General features: G+C 41.8%; 1 long non-coding RNA gene across 2 annotated transcripts in view; it reads right to left on the reverse strand.

Moving 5' to 3' along the window:
* Window positions 1-23,563, reverse strand: part of LOC103159710 — a 73,843-nt gene that overhangs the window by 16,158 nt on the left and 34,122 nt on the right. For both annotated transcript variants that reach the window (XR_003483388.2, XR_004769254.1), the window contains one exon: window positions 1,668-1,922. This is a non-coding gene — a long non-coding RNA (uncharacterized LOC103159710). The remainder of the gene's footprint in view (window positions 1-1,667; window positions 1,923-23,563) is intronic.

A 23,563-nucleotide genomic window follows, 5' to 3' on the forward strand; every position in this document is an offset into this window, starting at 1 on the left:
AGTCATGAGTCGTGAGTAACCTTGGGCATGATGATTCCACTTCCTGGAATGTGCTCACTTCTCTATAAAGTGAGGAGGTGATGTTTATTTCAGGCTCTTCACACAAATTTTTTGTGACAATGAAAATGGCAGTGTGTGTGGAAGTGCTGTGAAAAGGAAGAGGCCTGCCAGGAAGATGGGGTCCTCACTGACTTCTAGAGCTAATCACTGTGCCATGCAGAGCCCATTGTTACTGCTGTGTTCATGATCCACTGACAGGGTATGTCCTATGAGCCTATGTCCTTGGTGAAAGACATTTCTCAGAAAGAATTTCAAGCCCCTTTCCCATGTCATTGCCTGTGCTCTGAAAAAGAAAAAAAAATGTCACTCAAGGATGGGTGTAATGGGACACACATAATCCTAGCACTAGTAAGGCTGAGGCAGGAAGATGTAAGTTCTAGGTCAGCCTGGGCTACCTAGAGAGTAGGTATCTCAAAATGAAAACAAAGCAAATGTGTTTCAAAATTCCTAAACAAAAAAGAAAAGATAAAGAAGGAAGATTATAAAGACCTCCCTTTTAAGTTGCCCTGTTTTTGTCAAGTGGTTTGTGTGTGTGTGTGTGTGTGTGTGTGAGAGAGAGAGAGAGAGAGAGAGAGAGAGAGAGAGAGAGAGAGAGAGAGAGAGATGGCCACAGCCTCAACCCCTGAATTCTCTAAGCAGCAATAATTATTTAAGCAGCATGTACTCTAGTTGGCTATTGGGTATTTTATTTAATCCTCACAAGAATATGAAATTATATTAGTGCACCAAATTAAAGGGTTAGACAACTGAATCTTAGGGATTTCCTGAGGTTACAGAGTGACGTGGTGATTGCCAGAGATGACATGCCCTCTGGCCTCTCAGTACCATCACATCTTTCCTGAGAAGTCGCTCAATTATTGTTTTGTGTACACTCTGCCTTTGAGACAGATGATCATAGTACACAGAAATATGTCTGCACTGACCTGGATGTCATCTGGTGGTTTATCATTGCACCATTCTAAATGCTTCAGCTCCCTTGCTGGTGCTGAGCTGGGGAGGAGATGGTCTTGCGCTAGGGGTACACCCTAACCCACAGTCACTGTCTTGTGGGGCTTTCCAGGAACTACAGCTTCCTTCTGTGTTATGTTGATGTTCTTAGCATTAGATCTATTCTTCAAACAATACAAAGTAACAAAAATTTCCTTCTTGTTCACAAAAAGAGTCACCAAGGATTCCCTTTCATTTTGCTCATTCATTCAGTGAAAATGTAAGTATTGATTAGGCCCCTGCTGGGAGGCAGCTTCTGTCTAGCCGTTCTAAAGGTACGTTGCATCGTTAACCCTCTGTTTAATCGCAGCTTCTCCGGATACAATAGGGAGCATCTACTGTGGATATGCATTATTTTTCAGTTGTCCACTGAAAAACAACATCAGGACAAAAGATGCGCTTAGTGTACATGCATGTACCTCACCGTGGTCAACAATCTGGGTCTATTCCCACATCAGACATTTGTAAAGATGTTTGAGCTTAGGCCAGGCTAGGCTCTGGGATAGAGCCTTTACAAAGCCTCCTGGGCCAGAACTGAGGTGCACGAACAGAAGTGGAGGCAGGAAGAAAGGCTGCAGGGGCAACCCAAAGGCTGAGAGAATGCTAGCAGCAGTCATTACCAAATGTGCTTCTGGTGGTTTCTGTGCAATCAGATGAGTGGTGCTGCTCTAGCTGCAACAGTTCTGGGTTTGAAGGCCTTCTCGGTGAGGAGTGGAGATTTTGTGAAGTGGATGGTTTCCGAACTCTGCTGTACCCCACAGCAAACAACAGCTCTGAGTCTGTGATGGGAAGTAGGTGTGCATTTGCTTGATCTTCTTCGAGTAAGGTTGGATGGTGTGCATGAAGGAAAGATCACCTGAATGCAATCGTCTCATCTGTTGAAAGTGATTCAAACCCAGTGGTTGAGTGATTCGATTCTCAGATTCAATGACACATTAGAAAGATCACATACTGTGATCCATGAAGTGGCTTCACCCCAGTAAAAAAGAATGGTTCAACATACGCAAACCAATAAATTCAATAAGTACATAAATAGACTCAAGGGCAGAAATCACAAATCCACTTCAATTGTTAATCCCAAAGATGGGAGGAGAAAGGCCATTGACCCAAATCATCATGACCAAATTAATTAAAGCAAGCAATTAATAAAAGCAAGGTTTTTTTTTTATTTCTGTACACATGCTGCCTCCCCCTAAAGTAGGGTTCCAGAGGTCAGCTTTAGATGTGAGGAAGACAAGGTTTTTATAGCTCAGTTGTAGGGGGTTTCCAAATGCAGGGGGGAATTGGTGGGGGTTACAGGAGGAGAACCTAACATGATAAAAAAACAGGATATCACAACATGGTAATTATAGAGGGTCATACGACTTTTTGAAACAAAGATAGGGTTGCAAGATGGTTATAAACAACTTTTTGAAGCAAAGATATACTTACCATTCCTGGAACAGACAGTAGAGAACCATTTGTGGGTAAGGTTACAGGTGGGGTTTAGCCCAATCCTTGAGAAACAGAGGCTTCATCATAAATAGGGAGGAACCTACTTTGTCTTTACTATAAGACAGCTTTTAAGCTTAAAATGGAGGCAGCAAGGTTTTTCACAATAGACACTGAAAATGCCTTCCACAAAGTTCAATATCTTTTTATAAGATAGACCCTGAAGAAACTAGGCATAGAAGGAACAATCTTCAACATAATAAAAGCTGGCATAGGCATTCTGGTGCTATATGACAGTACAATGTCACCTAGAGCTGACATTATGCTAAGATGAAAAAACTCAGTGTTCCTTCTAAAATTAGGTATGGGACACAGGGGACCACTTTTTCTGGCCTTATTCTGTATAGGGCTTGAACTCTTAATCAGAAAGAAGAAAGACAAAGAAATCCAAATAGGAAAGAAAGAAGTTAAACTACCATGGTGTGCTGAGCCACAATCCTGTACTTAAAACCTTACCACCACCCAAAGCACTTAGACCTGACAAACAGAGGAGAAGGATACAAAGTCAACACAGAAAACCCAGTTGCTTTTCTGTGCAACAATCATGATCATGCTGAGAAAGAAATCAGGAAGAGTCCCATTCACAATGCCCCTCAAAAAACAGCAAAAGAAACCAACAAAAACCAGTATGGTGAAAGTGGCTATATTACCAAAAGCAACCTACAGGTTTTAAGCAGTCCTCATCAAAATTTCATTGGTATTCCTCAAGGAATGAAAAAAACAATCTTAAAAATTATGTAGAAGCAGAAAAAACCATGAAGAGCCAAAGTGATCCCAAGCAAGAAGAATGATGCTGGAGGCATTGTGCACCTGACTTTAGATTATACTACAGAGCCATAGTAACAAAAACAGCCCAGCACTGGCACAAAAGCAGACATACAGAGCAATGGAATATAAACAGAAACCTTTAAATGCATCCACGATGTTTCAACTACCTGCTTTTTGGCAAAGATGACTAAAACATACGTTGGAGAAATATCAACTTTGACAAACGATGCTTCCACATGTAAAGAATTAAACTGAGCCCTAATCTCTCACTTTGCACAAAAGAAGATCAAATGGATCAAAGACCTTTAACGTAAAATCTGTACACTGAAACTGCTAGGGGAAAACAGAGGAGACACTGGGAGAGAATGAGCAGGGGCTTCCCAAGAAGTATAGCCCCCGCCCCAGCAAATCAAGTAGCAAGTGGGATTTGTGGAAGAAGAGGCTTCTTTGAAGCAGCTGATGAGTAAAGACAGACTCCAGTGTGGGAAAGTCTCCGTCAGCTATGCCTGTGATCCGGGCTTAGCATTCACACTGTGTAAAGAACTCAGAAAGTGAAACCCCAAACCTCACCTCCCAGCATCCATAAACGAGCACATGAATTGAATAGACACTCCTCCAGTAGTCATTATGAAAAATGTTGAACATCCTTAGCCATCAAGGAAATACCAATCAAAACTGCTTTGTAGTTCCCTCTCACCCCAGAATGGCCATCATTAAGAAAACAATAGCAACTGCTGTTTGGGATGGGGGTGGGGACAGGAAACATTACACACAGCAAGCGGGATTGAAAACTGGTCCATCCACTGTGAACATCAGTATGAAGGAGCCTCAGAAACATAAAACAAGAACTACCACATGACCCAGATTACCCCTGGGAATATACCCAATGGAGTCCAAGCCAGCCAATTACAGACACCCTGCTTATCCATGTTATCCTGGGGCACTGTTTATAAAAGCCAAGTTAAGGGATCAGCCTAGATGCCCAATAACAGATGAGTAAGTTTTAAAAACATGTGGTTTTACTCAGCCAGAAAGAAGAACAAAACCGTGCCATTTGCAGTAAAATAGATAGAATTAAAGTCCTTGTATTAAGCAAAATGCAAAATAAGCCACACTCAGAAAAACAGATATTGCATGCTTTCTCTCCTACGCAGAACCAAGTTTACTATCAAGTAGATATAAAGATATAGGTAGTCATAGCTACAGATCATGTAGGCTTATATATGACATGAGACGAGAAGGTATTAACAGGCGGAGAGGAGGCCAGAAGAGAATAACAAGATGAGTGTACTCAAAGTATTTGACATACACGGCTGAAAACATCATTATGAAACACATTGCCTTGAAAATGAATGCATTCTACAAATGTTCTTTTAAATTCTGCCATGATTCCATTATGCATCCCTGTGCAAATGGCCCATCTTTCTACACCTTAGTTTATTCTCATCTATAACAAGGAAGATTGATGGGTTTCTGTATAGGAAACTGGCTATAGTCGTTAAATTAGTTACTACAAGACAGCTCTTATGGCAGGAGCGCATGCGCATTGCCTGAACACCAACTGTTGTTAACTCTTCTCCCTGAGAAGGCAAAATTCCTTTAAGATGTGAAAATAAGATACAAAGAGAGTAGGAGGTTTCCTTCTCATCACTAAGCCTGTTTTAGTGACATTCAAATTTGATGTCCAGATAAAAATGGCAGATCATACACACCTGTGTCCCTGCACTCCAGTCCAAGACCATTAAAAGGGTAAGTTTGGTGGTTTTGTTTTTGTTTTTGTTTTTGTTTTTTGTTTTTGTTTTTGTTTTTTGTTTTTTACTTTTCGAGACAGTTTCTCTTTGTAGCCCTGACTGTCCTGGAACTGACAGAGACCAACCTGCTTCTGCCTGCTGAGTGCTGGGATTTAAAGGCATGTGGGACGGTGCTCAGCTGTTTTTTGTTTTACTGAGGTATGTTCTCATACAGTCAATGCTGGCCTCAAAATATACTGTGTCTTTGACTTTGAATGCCTAGTCACCCTCCTGTATCTACTTCCTAAGTGCTGGAATTACAGGCCTACAACTCAGGCATAGCTGGTTTTGTTTGCTTTTTGAGACAAAGTTTTACAATGCAGCCTAAAGCTCAAACACAAAACCATCTTCCTGTCTCTGCCTCCTGTGGGGGGAGGGGGTTATGGTGTGTGTGTGTGTGTGTGATTACAGGCAGGTACCACCAAGCCAGCTTTTCTATTTTTTTAATTACCAACGTGATGTTCTCTCACTATCCTGGAGTTTGCTGAATGGGTGAGACTGGCTGGCCAGTGAACTCCAGGGACCCAGCTGTCCCCACCTCTTCAGCACCCAGGTTGTAAGCGTTCACCATCATGCTTAGACTTTTTGTTTGAGTTGTGGGGACCAAACTTGGGTCCTCAGGCTTGCACACCACGGTCTCCTCAGCCCTATGCTCCATTACTTTTAATTGCTCTGCACAATGTTTACCTGTTCGTGACATCTGTCAGGAGGAACAGGAAGCAGAGCATGACCAGGAGGGAAGGCCTGGCGACCTGCTGCTGCTCTGTAGGAGACACAGAGCCAAATCATAGTATTTGAAAATAGACTTTGATCAAATCAGATGGGGTGGTGAAGCCCAAATCAACTATTACATATACATGATAATCCAGTAGTAGAAATAACGCTGACTCATACAAACTCAATTATTTAAAAAGAGACAAAAATGTAAAAGTGGGAATAGAAATGAAGAGGGGTAGGAAGACACACCATGCAGACACAAATCAGAGGGAAGGTGGCAGCTTTATTAACATCAACATAGACCTCAGATAAGAAGTATTGCCACTGATAAAGAGGGCTATTACATTGTGATAAAGGGCTCTACTCTCCAAGAAGACAAAGCGATGAATGATTTTATGTCTATAAATTCAACATCTTATCACAAGTGGATACATTTATTGAGCAACATATCTTAACAAAATTAGAAGAGAAAACAGAAAAAGTCAGAGGACCTTTATCTAATCTCAAAATTGAATTCATGATTTAAAATCCTTCAACAAAGAAAAACCCAAGTTCAAATGGATTTATTGGTTAGTTCTACAAAGAGCTCTCTCTCATCTCTCTCTCTCTCTCTCTCTCTCTCTCTCTCTCTCTCTCTCTCTCTCTCTCTCTCTCTCTCTGTGTGTGTGTGTGTGTGTGTGTGTGTGTGTGTGTGTGTGTGTATGTGTGTGTTATATGGACATGTATGAGGTGCCCATGTGTGCATGGAGGCCAGAGGAGAAGATCTGGTAATCTGCTTTATCCCTTTTTACCATATTCTTCTGAGAAAGGATCTCTCAAGACACAGTGACCATCCTGTCTGTCCCACACAAGTGCTGGGGTTATGGGCGTTCATGATCATGCCTAGGTTTTTACAAGGGTTCTGAGGATTTGAACTCAGATCCTTGTGTTTAAGAAGCAAGCGCCTTTACTCTCCAGTCCTAGTAGTTCTACCACAGGTTTAAGGAAAAACAAACTCAAGTCTTCTGAAAACAGAGGGAGCACTTTGCAAGCTGTTGTTTGAGAGTAGAGCATCCCTGCTAGCAGAGCCTGACTAGGGTTGGAGGTGAAGCCTGGTGCAGCCATGTGCTTGCAAGATCCTCTGGGTGCTGAGGCAAGAGAGTTGATTGCAGGTTCCAGGCTGGCTGAGGCAACAAACACAAAAACAGTCTGAGAATTGAGAGAGAGAGAGAGAAAGAGAGAGAGAGAGAGAGAGAGAGAGAGAGAGAGAGAGAGAGAGAGAGAGAATGAGAATATAGGCCAGCATCCTCCATGAGTGATGATGCCAAAGCCCTGAACACAATGTTAGGAATTCAAGTTAGTAGTATGTGCAAAGGGAAAACATTACCAATAGGAACTTAAGCTGGGATTGATCATTAGTGTATTAGAAATGAAATAGTGGCTGGGCAGTGGTGGTACATGCTGTTGATGCCTTTAATCTCACCACTCCAGAGGCAGAGGCAGAGGCAGAGGCAGAGGCAGAGGCAGAGGCAGAGGCAGAGGCAGAGGCAGAGCAGAGGCAGAGGCAGAGGCAGAGGCAGAGGCAGAGGCAGGCAGATCTCTGTGAGTTCAAGAGCAGCCTGGTCTATAGAGTGAGTTTCAGGAAAGCCAGGGCTACACAGAGAAACCCTGTCTCAAAAAACAAAAGAAAAAAAGAAATGAAATAGTGTGTGTAGTGAATCAAGTAACAAAATAAGTAAAAAAAAAAAAAAAAAAAAAAAAAAAAAAAAAAACTTCTCATTTGATTAAAAAACATTTCAGAAAAAAACTACCATGTTTGATGAAATCTTCCAAAAAATCTAAGAAAGGAAGAATTTTGTCCATCTAATAAAGGACATATACAAAACCCCATACTTATGGTCAAAATGGAACGCTTTCTCCTGAGGCCAGAAATGACATCTCCACGTCCTTCATCTCTGGTAAACATTGTCCTGGAAGCCCTTGCTGATGAGGCAAGGGCATGGCAGTTAGAAGGATGTCCATTCTGTTCTTTTGAAACAGGGTTTCTCTGTGTAGCCCTGACTGTTCTGGAACTCAACTCACTCTGTAGACCAGGCAGGCTTTGAACTCACAGAGATCCACCTGCCTCTGCCTGCTTCTGCCTCCCAGTGCTGTGGTTAAAAGCATGCACCACCACCACCACCTAGGATGTCCATTCTGTAGATGGCATGATGATATATACAAGACTGCCTAAGGAACCTGCCACAGAAACAGAACCAAGGTCAACAAACAAAAAGAATTACACTTTTCCCCCATCAAAACAGCTTTAAAATGAAAATGAAAAACAACTCTATGATCGTGAAAAAACATGAATAACCTAAGTTTTATAAAAACTGTATAATGTAGTAATACTTTTTCATCAGGACCATCTGCCTGAAAATAATGACATGGAGACTTATTATTAATTATGAAAGTTTGGCCTTTATTGTTGGCTTGTCTAAACTAGCTCTTATAACTTAAATTAACCAATTTATATTAATCTATGTTCTACCATGTGACATTACCTCTTCCAACTGTCCATCCTGCTTCCTCCAAGTCTGCCTGGTAACTCCACTTTTCTTCTTCCCAGAGTTCTCTCTGTCTGCCTGGAAGTACCGCCTATACCTCCTGCCTAGCAATTGGCCATTCAGCTTTTTATTACACCAATCATAGCAATACCTCATTACACAGTGTACAATACATCACACAACAATGTAAGAAATGAACAAGAGCCAGTGGTGGTGGCTCACACCTTTAATCCCAGAGGCAGAGGCAGGTGGATCTCTGAGTTCAAAACCAGCCTGGTCTATAGAATGAATTCTAAGACAGCCAGGGCTACACAGAGAAACCCTGTCTCAAACAAAACAACAAAAACAAACAAACAAAAGGGATTGAATAGGAAAGCCAGAATATATCACAGGAAGTTACTAAACAAGAAGTTAAAAACCATGCTAATAGATGGTGTTGCTAAGGTGCCAATCAATTCTCTTTTAACTGATCTATGTGTAGTAACACCCAAAGATCTAAGGAAGACTTGGATTGGGTCAGCTTTGTGACACTGGGTACCCAGGAAGATTTCTATTGTAAATTAACATGCTCATTGCCCACTGTATACACTATAACTAGACTCTGAGAGCCTCCAGCCTTTTACCATGGGGTTACATTTGGGAAGCTTGGTCTTGGGTTTGTGATTATTTTTTGAAGGCTATGGAGCCTTTTGAGGTGGAGCCTAGCTGTTAGAAGCAGGCCACTAAGGTCCCACCCTGCAAGCCCAGGCTTTCAGTGTTATGCCAGCCCCTGAGTCTTCTCCACTCCATGTGACTAGCCACCACCATGAGCTCCCACCATCACAGTCAGAGCTGTTTCTGTGGCTGTTCTTTCCTGGATACTATAGACTGAGGCTCTCTGAAATCTCTTCTCCCCTAAACTGCTAATCTTTGGTAATTTGTTCCAGTGACTGACAAAGTAATGTACTGGTAACTAATACCGTATATAAGAATGCAAAAAATGAGAACTAGTCAATGCAACTTATAAAAGAACAAATTTGAAAAGCCTATTTCCAGCTTTCAAGCTGGTAATTATTTACATGAAGATTAAAGGCCAACAAAACAGGATAGAGTTCTGAAATAGATCACAGATGTATGTGTGATCAATTGATTTTCACATACACATGTCTCTGTGTGTGTGTGTGTGTGTGTGTGTGTGTGTCCAATGGAAAAAGTTGGAAAAAATTATCCTATTCACTATACCCATTTTAAAAACAAAACCCCAAAAGAATCTCAACCTCTTCCTTGTAGCAGGAGCTAAAGTAAGATGGAGGCTCAGTGCAGAGTCTGATTCCATAAAATCCTAGCTTGGATATAACCAAAATTTAACTCTTCTAGTCAACAAATACCACAATTGAAAACTGAGGATAGTCATAGAATATGAAAATAATTCAAAATTGATCATTTGCATGTATGCATATGCATGGTACAGGTCTCTATATATTCACATGCTGACATGTGTATGGCCACACATGTGTGAACATGTATGTTCAGGGCAGAAGCTCATAATGGGTATCTTCCTTAATCATTCTTTGCTTTATTTATTGAGGCAGGTTTTCTCACTGAAGTCAGAGCTCACCAAACCTGCTAATTAGCTAGCCAGCTTGTTCCTGGCTGTGTTGATACAATTTTATGAAAATGTCTCTTGACTCTGGAAAGACTTTTCTGGACCTCACAGTCAAGGTAATGGCATGCCTCAAGACACAGACTACATACTTCTTGTGCTGTCTTCCTGTGTAATCAGCCTATTTAAATGTAACCTCCCTCTAAGAGAACAATGGAACCAACCCTACTGTGCTTTGGACTTTTCCCATGCTACCAGCTTTAATTTTGAATAATGCACTCTTCCATGCTCCCGACCCATAATTATGTATATGTGTATGTATTTGTTGTGGTAATCATTTGCTGAAAGCAGCCAACTTCTTGGAAGCCAGCATATACAACAAATATGGTTGTATGTAGGCATGAATGTTGAAAACGTTTGTGGTTACAGCTTCATAAATTCTGTAGCTGACAGTTTCTTTGGGCTGCCAGCCAGCTCCCAAATAAAGACATGGAGACTTATTAATTATGAATGCTCCACCCTAACTTAGGCTTGTCCTGCTAGCTTTATCAACTTAATTTAACCTATTTCTAGTCATCTATGTTTTGCCTAGGGGCTTTCATTTCTTTCATTCTGTATGTCCTACTTTCCTGCTTTCTTTGTGTCTGGCTGTCTGACAAGCCCCTGGCATTTCTTTTTCTTCCTTCCCCTGAGCCTAAATTCCTCTTCCTACTGACTCTCCCAGTCCAGAAGTCCTGACTATATCTCCTCCCTCACTATTGGCCACTCAGCTTTTTCTTAGACCAATCAAGTGTCTTAGGCAGACAAGGTAAAACAGTAACACATCTTTACATAGTTAAGCAAGTATTCTGCAACATAAACAAATGCAACACATCTTTGCATAGTTAAACAAATACTCTGAAACAAACTTCTGTTTGCAGCATTGGATACTATTCTGAGTTTGTTGAGAAAAGGAAAGTAACTTCTTTTGTAAAACTCTATTGAGTTCTTTTAAAACTCCCTCTTTCCTTTTCCATGTCATGTTTTCTGTGCTGTTCAATTAATACAGAGGCACAGCAGGCAGACACAAAACACAAAGAAGCATCAGAGATAGACCACACACACACATACACCAGACAGATTGTAGATAGACTGGTAACTATAGACAAAAGCACAGGGAGAGAAGTAGAGAATTCAAATTTAGCCTCACTTTTGGTCAAACCAATACAAGAGGAAACTGCTTTATTGTTGTTCCTTAATGAGTCATCTACATGTTTTGGTGCCCTCTGAGGTTTTCTTCAATGTAATAACTAATGCTCCAGTGTCCTCTTCAGCTCCCTAGTGCAGGAATTGTAGGAGGCTATCTGCCTGCCGGGCTTTTATGTGCATTCTCGAGACCCAAGCTCTAGTCCTCATGCCTGGAGGACAAGTGTTTTATCCATAGAGTCATCTCCACAACCTTTGGGTTCTATTTCTAACAAAGGACTTGCTATCTAAACTATATAGGGTCACTAACAATCAGTAATAGACTGATTCAACAACCCTAAAATGAAGACACCAAAATGACAGTCAACTAATGAGTTGACACATAGGCAGTAATATTCTGCTGTGATGGAGTGACTATAGCTTGCTTGACAGTTAACAGAAACAAACTTGTTTGTGAATCTCAAACATTGTTGGTGATGAGGAGAGAGAGAGAAAGAGAGAGAGAGAGAGAGAGAGAGAGAGAGAGAGAGAGAGCTCCATGCTGCCACCCTTAGCAGCCTGAGAACTTCCTCTAGATTCTTAGGGACCTCAATTAAGGTCTCATGGCTTCAACACTGAAAATAATTACAGGAATAGCCAGTTCAGAAGTAAAGTTGTAAAGTTCATTGAAGATGTTTTTAAGCACTAAGAAAGACAGACATGCCCAGATGGGTATAGGCTCTTCAAGGGAGAGTTGCAACTAATGGTCTTAACATTGACCATAGATACCTTTTGATGACTCTCAAATTACATACCAAATGATTGCAAAAAAAAAAAAAAAAAAAAACCTCCCTCTCTTCTTCTTTCCCTCTCTCCCTCTCTCCCTCCCTTCATGTAAGATTATACCAGTGGCTCCAGAGATGCCTTGAGTGGAATTGTAATCCTACACAGTAAAACCAGAAGCCACTAGGGTTGCACAAGAGTGTCTAGTATATGTCCTTTCCCCATAAATGGGGGTTCTGGTGAGATTCCTAGCAAATTGTAGGTTTACAGTTGGGCAGGGAGAAAGGCCTTAAGCAGTTGGTAATGATGCTGGGATTCTTGGTTCCCTGCTGGTAACAGGCTTAAACCAAATTCAAGAATCTGATTCCTATTTCCCTTTTCGTGTTCTCAACTTTCCTTGCCTTTCTACCCCACCTCAATATCACTGGGTAAAAGAGGCCAGACACACTAGAGTACCTTCTCTAGGTCTCTGCACATGGACTTTTGGGAAAGAGTAACGTGATGTAAATGATAGAGCTGGGAGCAGTGTGTCTTGGACAGGCCTGAAAGTGGTGGTGTACACCTTTAATCACAGCACTTGATAGACAGAGTCAGATGGATCTCTGTTAGTTCAAGACCACCCTGGGCTACATGAAATTGATCCAGTCTAAATGAGAAACAGCTCACTCAAAGGTGATCCCAGCACTTGGAGTGACATGCCTTTAATCCTGGCACTAAGGAAGTGGAGACAGGAAGGGATATGGCTGGATGGAGAGAGGAATATAAAATGAGAAGAAAGGAGTTCATGGCAATCAGAGGCAGTAGTCTGAGGATGCAGTCTGAGGACAGGATCGCCCTTTGGTCTGAGCATGGTAGAGGTAAGAACTCTCTACTGGCTCTAGTGCTTCTCTGTCACCCTTTCACCTTTCAGCTTTCACCCCTGATAGCTGACTCTGAGTTTTTACTATTAATACCAATTAGAATTAATGCTACATATATACTCATGTCAACCTATATTAAGTAGGCATAACTAATGAGCAATTACACATAATAACAAAATAGAAAAACTGTGATAGTATACTGTGATGATAGCCATTTCAAAAAAATGTAGCACTTCAGACCATGCTTGACTTCAGGTACCACAACATTGAAAAAGGGAAGTTATGATGTATCAAAACTCACTTGATTTGTACACATGGAACTTATACAATCCTGTTCTGTGTAAATTACACCTTTGTTTTATAGAAAAATAAGTTAAAACAACTCACTTATAACAGAAAGAAGCAGATTGCAATAACACAATCCAATTCCATCACCTTCAAAACAGTCAAAGGGAGCTCCTTCCCTATGGTGGGTACTCACACATATGCACACACACACACACACACACAGAGAGAGAGAGAGAGAGAGAGAGAGAGAGAGACTAAGGAGGAGGGAAACTGGGAAGGCTTTATTTTTCTTCCTAAATTCAGAATTATTTAACACTTTAAAATCTATGCCTACGTTTATCTAAGGATAATGATTGAAGAAATGGGTCAGGGGACACCATCTACACTGTTACGAACTTAGGCAGAGGATCAGTGGCTTCATTTCAAATAGGAAGTTATTTCTGTTGCATGACCAGCAAAACTCAATCCAGAGACTGTCCTGTTGCTTTGTTCATCTAACAGCAGCACAATTACCAGTCGAGCACAAAAGACAGTGTAAGAAAATCCTGGAAAAGCAGGCATTGAATAAGACAGGAGTGGAATTGTGACGGAAATGATCTGTGCACCCTAATTACAGAAGTCTCACTTGGACCCACCTCCCCCACCCCCTACAGATGCAAAGTCAAATTCAATGTTGTCTAATTAACCAGCACACACAAAACTTTCCAAGAGGGGTAAGTATGACTCAGCATAATTAATGGGACCACGAATTGCCAGTCTCCCCTCCACCTCACTGTGCTCCCAGGCAGGCCATTTTGTTTTCACACATCTTTCCTTTCAGGGCTCTGCTTGTAATATTTACAGAAAAGGCAGTGGCGGTAAACAGTTTCACACAATGAGGTGTGAGAGTTGATAGGGTCCTATTCAGCCTCTGAACTCCCCTGATGAGCTGCCAAAAGTTGTTATGAATGGCCTGGCTGACAGGGTGATGGCTGATAAAGGAAAAACAAACAGCTCGGGTAATTCATGAAAACACACAGCGCCAAGACAAATCCGGTGGCGAGTGACAGTTGAGATAATGGAATTCTGAGAGCATCTCTTAAGGGGTCCTCTCCACGCAGAAACTCTGTTAATAGATTTCCCTTAATGTATCAGGATCCTCAACTTATTTCTACAAAATTATTTATGGTGATGACTGGTGGGAAGTGCCAGCTTTGAACTTCTGTGCAGTGGCCAGTTTCTTCATGCTCTCTCTTTTCCTGGAGCAGTAAGAATCTTAGGAGATGGAGCCCAGTGTCTGCCATTTAAAGAAATAAAATATACTATTTGCAGTTCGATTACCAGAAACATTTCTGAGGCATTCTTCTCTCGTTTATAAACCATTTGCCGAAAACTTTTGATTAGAAAATAAATATTGGCTTACACACTCAACTGCTAATATTTTAAAGAGAACAGTTTTAAATGTGGTTGAAGTCAATTTCCAAATCACAACCCATTTTGTGTTCATTTCCTTAAATCAGGCGTGACGAAGCAAGAAAGTATCAATTTGTTGATGTTTGGCTTTTGTGCCCAATGGTTTTTCATGAAACGCATTGTGGTTTCTGAAAAAAACCCAAAAAAACAAAAAACCCAGCCCGTTTCTTGGTGTTTTTAGGAAGCAGAAAAATAAAGACATATATTAGCATGCATATACACATATATAAATACTGTCAAGTGAACCAAGAGAAGGGGAAAGAAGGAAAGAGAAGGAAGAATGGGACAGCAGACCTGGGGCAAATGGTCAAGGTGTGTGTGTGTGTGTGTGTGTGTTTGTGTGTGTGTTGAAGAGGTGAGGCCTAGCAATTGTTGAGACAGGCAGAACCTGGGTCCTATCAGCTGCCACCCAAATCAAAATCTACATTTTAACAGGAGCTCTGGTGATTGACACAAATATCCAGGTTTTGAGAAGCTCCATAATTGACGTGGCTGCTTCCCTTCCAGTGTTTAAACGTGACAGCTGTGAAAGCTTGCAGCCTATGATTGTCCCTGTTTCACAAAAAGTTTGAAACTGTCGTAAGTTAGTTATTTCAAGTTTTCTTGAAGTAAGTTATAATAGATCTTCATTCAAGTTGGTTTTTTTTGTTTTGTTGTGTTGTATTTAGTTTTCTTCTTTTCCCCTTGAAGAAATCTTAAGGTGTCCCGAGCTTTGCAGACCTTCTGGGAAGGTCCACCTCTTCCTCAGTCATTTCCCGTTTACCCTGATAATTACATTCATCCAACCCACTGCACAATGCTAGGCACTGAGCCATCCTGCCTTTTAAAACACAGATGAGGTAATAAGGATATGGTTTCCATAACAATCACAAAGACACGTTAAAGTCCTATCTTGACTATAGAATCAACTGTTTATTTGTTTGGATTTTTGTTTATTTTTAAGACAGGGACTCTTTGTGGAGACCTGGCTGGCTTTGAACTCACAATCCTCTTGCCTATGTTTTTCTTGTGGACTGCACCACCACACCAGATTAGGATCAGCTATTTAATTATTGCAATGTGCAACTGAGTGTCCTAAGGGAGAGCTCAAAGGATCCCACAAAGGTTAACAGCCAGGTAACCCTCATGCATGCGTGGAATGCAGACAGAATTTGCCATTAGAGTTGCTTTAGTGTTTGTGGCTGCTAATATTTAGTCTTCTGTAAACTTGGAAGGATCTTGGAATCTAGTCCAACTTCTTAGGGATTGGTAAATTTAATCACATATAAATTTCAAAATTTATGGCCTAAAGCCAAAAGTTATCAGGGATTTGTTGCCTTAAATAAAAAGAGGTTGCTTGGGCTGGGCCATGGTGGTGCATGGCTTTAATCCCAGCACTTGGGAGGCAGAGGCAGGTGGATCTCTGTGAGTTTGAGGCCAGCCTGGTCTACAGAGTGAGTTCTAGGACAGCCAGGGCTACACAGAGAAGCCCTGTCTTGAAAGAAAAAAAAATGTGATATTTTTTAAAAATTGTGTATATTAAGTGTGCAAAAATAGTAATGCTTTCCTTACAGTATTTTCCTGCATGGATATAATGCACTTCAATCATATTCGCCCCCACCTTGCCCTCATATCCCCTTACCACACTTATTCTTTCCCCAGATATGCTCCCCTCTACTTAAATAAGTCCTACCCCCCTGCTCTCCATTCCCCCTCCTCCTCTGCACTCTGCATGAGAGACAACATGCCATATTTCCCTTTCTTGGTCTTACTTCTCATGCTGATCTCCAGTTCCACAAATTGTGTGCTTTCTTTCTTCTTTATGGCCAACTCAAACTTAACTGTGTATACAGACCCCATTTTCCTGTATTCACTTATTTCTTTCTGGTCCTCTTATATCTTTCTGGGTACCTGTGCTGATTTCACAATCCACTGCAGTGGGTAGTGCTGCTAAGCAGGGTCTTGGGGGTGGGTGGGTATCGCACTCCTTCTGGTGGAGTGGTACAGCTGGGTCATATGATAACTCTAGTTTTAGTTTGTGACAAACCTTCACATTGATTTCCAACATGGCCATACTAATTGACATTTTCACTAACAGCATCCCCATCCTTGCCAGCATTAATTGTTATATTCACAAAGCGTTTGTATATGTAATTCATCAGGGAAAAGGCACATCCGATGGGAAAATGGACATTTTGCCTACAGAAACAAAGAAGACAAACCGGAAATGAATACATGAATGGGTGCTCAAGTTCATTCATAAAAAATATATACACACAAAAGCAGCCACAGCAGAATATCCTTAGGCTAGCATGTGGGCACAAATGAGACTTGACAATATCCACTGTGGGCAGGAACAGGCTCTCTCCTCTACACTCCTGGGGCTGGGCTGCCCTCAGCATGTGGAAGGCCTGGTGGTCATTTCTATAGAAGGCCTGGTCTTTATCTCAGCAGTCCCATGCTGGGGAGTTAATTTAGGAAAACACTTGCAAAAGTCCTTTCAACAAGGTGACCAGAGAGGTGCAGGGCTGGAAGAGTCAACAAGTCAAGGGTTGAGCACCCCATGAAGCTGCAATCCAACGAAGGGGAACTGCCTCTGCCATGCAGATCCAACTACTCTGTGCTTGGTTCAGATGCTCTGTTTATCAGACATACAAAGTAGAAAAGCAGAGACAACTTGCTCCCTTTAGATTAAAAGTGCATACCTATTGGTAGGTGATTGACATAATTTTCCAGGAAATGCTTAAAAAGACCCAGCTGATATTGCTACCTTTGTGATGAGAGAACAGTTTGGCAGTAAAGGGGAGAAGACAGTCTTATTTTTAAGGTTTATCCTATCTTTTTTGTTTTCTAGAAGTGTTGTGTGTATGTGATGGAGGCCAGCAACGTCTTGGCATTGAGCTTTTGAGCCATGTTGTCTTCAGTCTCAGCTGTAATAATATTAGGAGAAACTGTCTAGAGAGAATTTATTTCCCATGGGCTCATCTTCACCACTGAATCTCTTCCAGCAAGGAGGCTTCCCACAGAGCAGCCAGACATCCCAGAGAACTGTCTCCTGGGCATTTAGGCTGAGGCAAGAGGATCACAGATTCCAGGCCAGCCTGTGGTACAATAACAAGGTTTGAGAGAGAGAGGGAGAGAGGGGGAGAGAGAGAGAGAGAGAGAGAGAGAGAGAGAGAGAGAGAGAGAGAGGAGAGGGAGACACAGACACAGAGACAACAGAGAGAGAATGTGCAGGTAGGGTGCTTCCTCTAATCCAGGGTTCTCCACCTGGTGAATTCCCTGCTCAGAAAATGGCCCAGCCTGTGTATGTGGACAGGGACACAAAACAGTCCATCTGTTCTTTGAAAAAAAAAAAAAGAGTGGGTTACAGGTCACCTGGTCACAATCCTGCCAGAAGTGAGCACTTTTGTTTTCCATTATACTGCAATGGGTTTTTTGTTTATTTGTTTGCTTGCTTACTTGTTTACTTTTTTTGTTTTTTTAGAAAGTAACCAGTGGAGTAAAGTCTTAGATGGAGAGTAAATATCATTTGGATATCCATTAATCTAGTGTATGACAGGTAAGGAAAGAGAAATCAAAGAAAATTCCATTGTGATGTGCCAGCCAGGACACTTTAGGGACTTATAGCACTGTGGACTTCAGAACTCCTCCATATCCTAGCAAAGAGGTAAGAGAAGAAAAGATAAAAGCAGCTTTGTAGTCTTAGACTGAGGTGAGAGTTCCAGACCAGTGTTTTTGAAATCATGGCCAGGTGACTTCTCTCTGAACCTCCCAGGATAGGCAAGGCATGGCAAGCAAACCTCTGATTGTCAGTGGTTATGTGCAATACAGGTTTAGTCAACTCACATGAGGTCCTCTGTGGATGTCAGTGTACCAGGCTGAGGTCCTCCCTGTGGTATCTCAGCAGGGGGTGGGGAGAGGAGTTTATTTCCTACTGACCAGAACTAATCATGCGGTTCCCAGCTATCTATTCCCACTTAAGGGTGTCTGGGAATGAAAGCTTCTTGTGAACCTCTGAAAACAAAGCAAAAGGGCTATCATTGCCACATTTAACATTCTCATCTGTACAATGAGGTGATATCTACCTTACAGTGTGAGGATTACATAAGGATTCCTTAAAGAGGGGTGTAATACACAATAGACACTCAAAAAACAGTGTTATTGTCACTGAAGCCACTAACTCCTCATTTGCTGGACCCTTAGAGTGGTGTATTAGTCAGAGTTCTCTGGAGGAACAGAACTGATATAATAATTACACACACACACACACACACACACACACACACACACACACACACACATGCATTTGTTAAATTAGTTTGTATTACAATAAGAACAGCTGTCTCAAACCCAAGGGGCTGAAAGTCCGGTAGCTGCCCTGAGGCTGGAGCCTCAGCAGTCTGGGTCACCCATAGTGGCTGTCTCTCCCTGGAGAGAACCCTGAAGTCGCTCAGTCTGTAATCCACAGAGCTGAGTGCCTCATCAGTCCCAGTTTGGCACCCAAGAAAACCTGGAGGCTTCTTGAAGATCTGCTGGTGGTCCTTAACTGGTGCTGGAAGCCTGGGAATGCTGGTTCGAATACCAGTAAAGGAATCAGCAGCAGCAAGGACAGACAAGATAAGGCAATGGAGAGAAGACCAGGTTAGCAAAGGACAAACTCTCTTCCTTCTGCCATGTCCTTTAAAACAAAAGAAAAGAACAAGTTCCTACCAGAAGCTGCCACCCACATTTTCAGGGTGGGTCTTCCCACATCAATTACAGTAATTAAAGCAGTTCCTCAAGTGTGGCTCCCTACTGGTGACTCTAATTTGGGGCACAACCATCTTAAGGGGCTTGTTAAATGTGCCTCGGGGGCTGCAGAACCACAGTGGTGTTGTTATGTGCCCACCAACATGCCAATGACCATGGTGACACTCCATTATGTGAGACATGACCCTCAGGAGAGCCTCAGGATATCACTGAATGCTGGGACCCAATGCAGAAGGGCCTGGTCACCTCTCCCCAGCCATCACTTGAATGAGGCCTGTTTCAACACTTGCCTGGATGCTCAGCAGCAGCCAAGGAAAGCCAGCAAATTCCAGTGCTCCCTGTGAGCAGGAACTCAACCATTTGATGGCAGTAATAACAGAAGTATCCATTCGTTTCTTCTTTATGCTTCGTTCCTCTAAGTGCTTTTATCCTCATTTGTAGAACTACCACAAAAAATATGGTCCAGCTATGTGGTCTGTGAGAGTTAGGTGAAATGTGTTGTTAAATAGGCTGTGATGAATCTCTAATTTCTGAGTGAGAGACGAAAGGCAGACAATTAAGACAATTCCATGAGGGTTGGGAACATAACTCAGTAGGAGAGAGTTTGTCTAACATATACAGGCCTTGGGTTTAATCCCCAGCATAGCAAATAAATAAATAAATAAATAAATAAATAAATAAATAAATAAATAACACGCTTGGCTTCTCCCCACCATTCCTGTACTTAGCCTAAGCTGTCCACACGGCATTCCCTGACTCCCCATCCCCTTATCCAGTTGAACTCTCAGTAGGCCACCAGGAACTACCTAGAATCTGTCGCCCTAGAAATGACAATGCCTGCAAAGTACCAGGAAGTAAGAAAGTTACTATGGCAAGTTCATATCTTCCAGTCAGAGCTCCATGAATAAGAATAGAACACCCTTCCATGCCTTTATGAAAGTTCTGGGTTTTTGTTTTGTTGTTGTTTGTTTTGTTTTTTTCTTGAGACAGGGTTTCTCTATGTAGCCCTGTCTGTCCTAAAACTCATCATGTCATCCAGGTTGGCCACAAACTCACAGAGATCCACCTGCCCCTCCCTCCGTCCCTCCCGAGTGCTGGGATTAAGGTATGTGCTATCACACCTGGCCTGAAAGTTCTATATTTCTATCAGGGTCTACTCAAAGTAAATTGTGATAAGGAAATATAAAATTGGCCCATTGGTCAAAATAACTTATTTGTTAGATTGTTTATTTTTGTTGGCATAAGAAAAACAATAGTCCACTAGCTAACTAAAGATGAAGCATCTTTAATTGTCTCTAGTTCATCTGATTTGCCTCCAGTTTGTTCTCAAGAACAGAAGAATGGCTCACAGAGGCTGTGCAAGCATGCACAAACCCTGCATAGGATCAATGGGGGGGGGTACCAGCCCTGGGAGGGGGTAGTTGACACAGGCTCACATCGATAACCAAGAGGCTGTCTGCAAGTGATACTCTAGAGCAAAGGGAAAATGAGTTTCCTTCAGTGAAGTCTCACTGAGTAAGTACCTTAACCATGCCTCAGGGCAGGCCCCATGTCCAGGAGTAGCTGGCCAACACAAAATGAACTCAAAGGTATTTTTCTAGACTTTTTGTCTCATTTTGCTTTGTGTATTTTTTTTTGTCTTATCAGTCTCTTGCTTGTTTATTTCAATTTTTGTTTTCGAGTATGCTTCTTATTGTTTTGTTGTTGTTACCATTTTGGTTTTGTTTGTTTTAAAGAACTTGGAAAAAAATAACTTGAAAGTTGTGTAGGTAGGGGTGTGAGGAGGATTTGGGAGAAAGAAAGAAAAAATAGAGTCAAAATATATTGCATGAATAAGTTTTTTAAATTAAAAAAAAGTTTAAAAACAAAATGGAATAGAAAACCAAGAGCACTGAAGGCTGCTTGCCAGTGTGTGCTTGCTTGCACAGCTCTGGAGCTCTAAGATGCTCTCCCCCAGCATTCTGCTTGCCTAATTTGGGGCTCAGACCAACAAATGACTGCATGGCCATTCCTCCATTCCATGGTGACCAAGAACATTTGGAAACTGGTTTTAGGGGCATAATTATCATTTTTTATGGTCTTTTAGGAGTTTGAGAAAAAAAAATTGGCAGCCACAACAGCTATCATGTCACCTAACTCCAAGAAAAAGCCACTTGCATGCCCAACATATGTTATACTCAGACACTGTTGGTCTGATTCACAGTGCTGTGCCACATTTATGACACCCAGCCAAGGAATTAAAACCTTTTGACATACTACACTGGCCTCTGACATGATGCCAATGTAAAATGACACAGCGCACTGAAATGATAACATTTAAAACTGTGATAATATATGGGTCCACAGAAGCAGCCGATGACACTTGCAGATGCTAATATGGAATGCTAACCATCATTTGGTTGCATCTAAAATTGCATCCTTCTCATGACAAAACACACACACACACACACACACACACACACACACACACACACACACACTAATAGTGACCAATAATATTGGGTACCTACCACATGTAACCATGGTTTTAAGCATTTATGTGAGCTACCCCAGAGTCCCCACTGAACAGTCCTATAAGGCAGGTCCTATTAGAACTCTCATAGACAAGAAACTCGAGGGCCCAAGAAGTGAGCTTACCAAACGTGTTCAACACAGGCATCTCTCTTGAAAGCAATCTAGAAGCCTGAATATGTCTCTTAAAAACTCACTCCATAAAACAAATGTTATTTGTGACACACTTTGTGACTATGAAACTCTGAGCATGTGCAAGTGTGCTAGACTCACCAGGCTCATTGTTCGCCTTGAGCAATCTCTATTTCTGTTTTTCTAAAGTGGCAATAAACTCATTATAAAACTTATAAGGCATCAATGTTATTGTGGGCTGAAGCATGCCCCCCTGTCCCTCCCTGCAACCCCCCCCCGCGTTGTGGGCTCCCCCAACCCTCACCCCTGTCTCAGGTGTTGAAGTCACACATTACTTCAAGTGGTGACAGTCTAAAGCCCAGGTCTTTCAGAAGGTGTTTAGACTCAAGTGAGACCCTCACCGTGGATCCTGACCTAACCAACTGATGTCCTTAGGAAGACCTGGACACACTGCAGGACCCTGGGGACAGAGCCATCTGCAAGCCAAGAAGTTAGACCTTCAGAGATCAAACTTTTTTTTTTTTTTTCGAGACAGGGTTTCTCTGTGTAGCATTGGAGCCTATCCTGGCACTTGCTCTGGAGACCAGGCTGGCCTCGAACTCACAGAGATCTGCCTGCCTCTGTTTCCCAAGTGCTGGGATTAAAGGCGTGTGCCACCAATGCCCAGCGAGACCAAACTTTTTAACCTCCACTACTGTGAGAGATCACTACCTGTGGCTGAGGTCACTCAGTTCATGACGTTATTTATTTATTTATTTATTTATTTATTTATTTATTGCAACTCTCACAAATGAATATATATACAAGTCACATTGAAAATAATGATCATAGCAACCAGCAAACAGTAAGTACTCAATTAATGGTTTCACTGTTGGTTCAGTTGTGAATAAAAACACATAATACAGAGCCTTGGGTTTCATGTCCTGAGGTATTAAAACACAATCTGAAAAAACATATTTCATTTCCAACCAAAAAGACTTTTTTTGAAACTTCAACTAAAAGACTCCATGCACTCAGTTCTCCAAACTAATGGTGTCTTTATGCATTGACTGAAAGCCAGTGTCTGTAACAGTTTATTGTGTCTGGAAGTTGAATTTGCATGAGACTTTGGACCCTTTTCACTCTTGTGGCTCCTACAACATATGCTGTAAGTCTGGGTTGTGAATAGCAACATCAGCCATGTTGACAGTAATGCCCAAGCTATGACACACACACAGTGCAGCTCTCTGGGCACGAGTCTGTATAACTGAGGAAAGAGGAGGACACTGATATTTTCTTAGATGAAGCTACCTGAAATGGAGCTGCAGTGTAAGTTTCTCTTAAGTGGCCAGTCCCATGGGTTTCCTTTTGTGTTGAGAAAGGTTACAAGACCACATCTGGGTTCATAAAAGTCCAATGCAATGGATTAGGGACAGCTTGAGGATGGGGGGCTAGTAGTGTATGAGCTGCACCATTCTGGAAGGGGGACATTGGCTAATGAGCCTCCAATCCTCATCCTCTAATTAAAGGCCAGCAAAGCTCAGACAACTCAAGTACTGGATGTAATTCAACCTTGTTAGCCATGCTGAATCCATGTATTTTCTGTATATGTATATTTCTTGTGACATTTAAGCTTGTTATTTGAGAACAGAAGAAAACCCCCCACTAAGCCATCAAAGGCCATTTGCTGATTACTTTCCAGGTTACTATAACATTTGAGCTCACCAATACATAGAACCCCAG

Source organism: Cricetulus griseus, chromosome 3 (genome assembly GCF_003668045.3).
Source record: "Cricetulus griseus strain 17A/GY chromosome 3, alternate assembly CriGri-PICRH-1.0, whole genome shotgun sequence".
Classification (NCBI taxonomy): domain Eukaryota; kingdom Metazoa; phylum Chordata; class Mammalia; order Rodentia; family Cricetidae; genus Cricetulus; species Cricetulus griseus.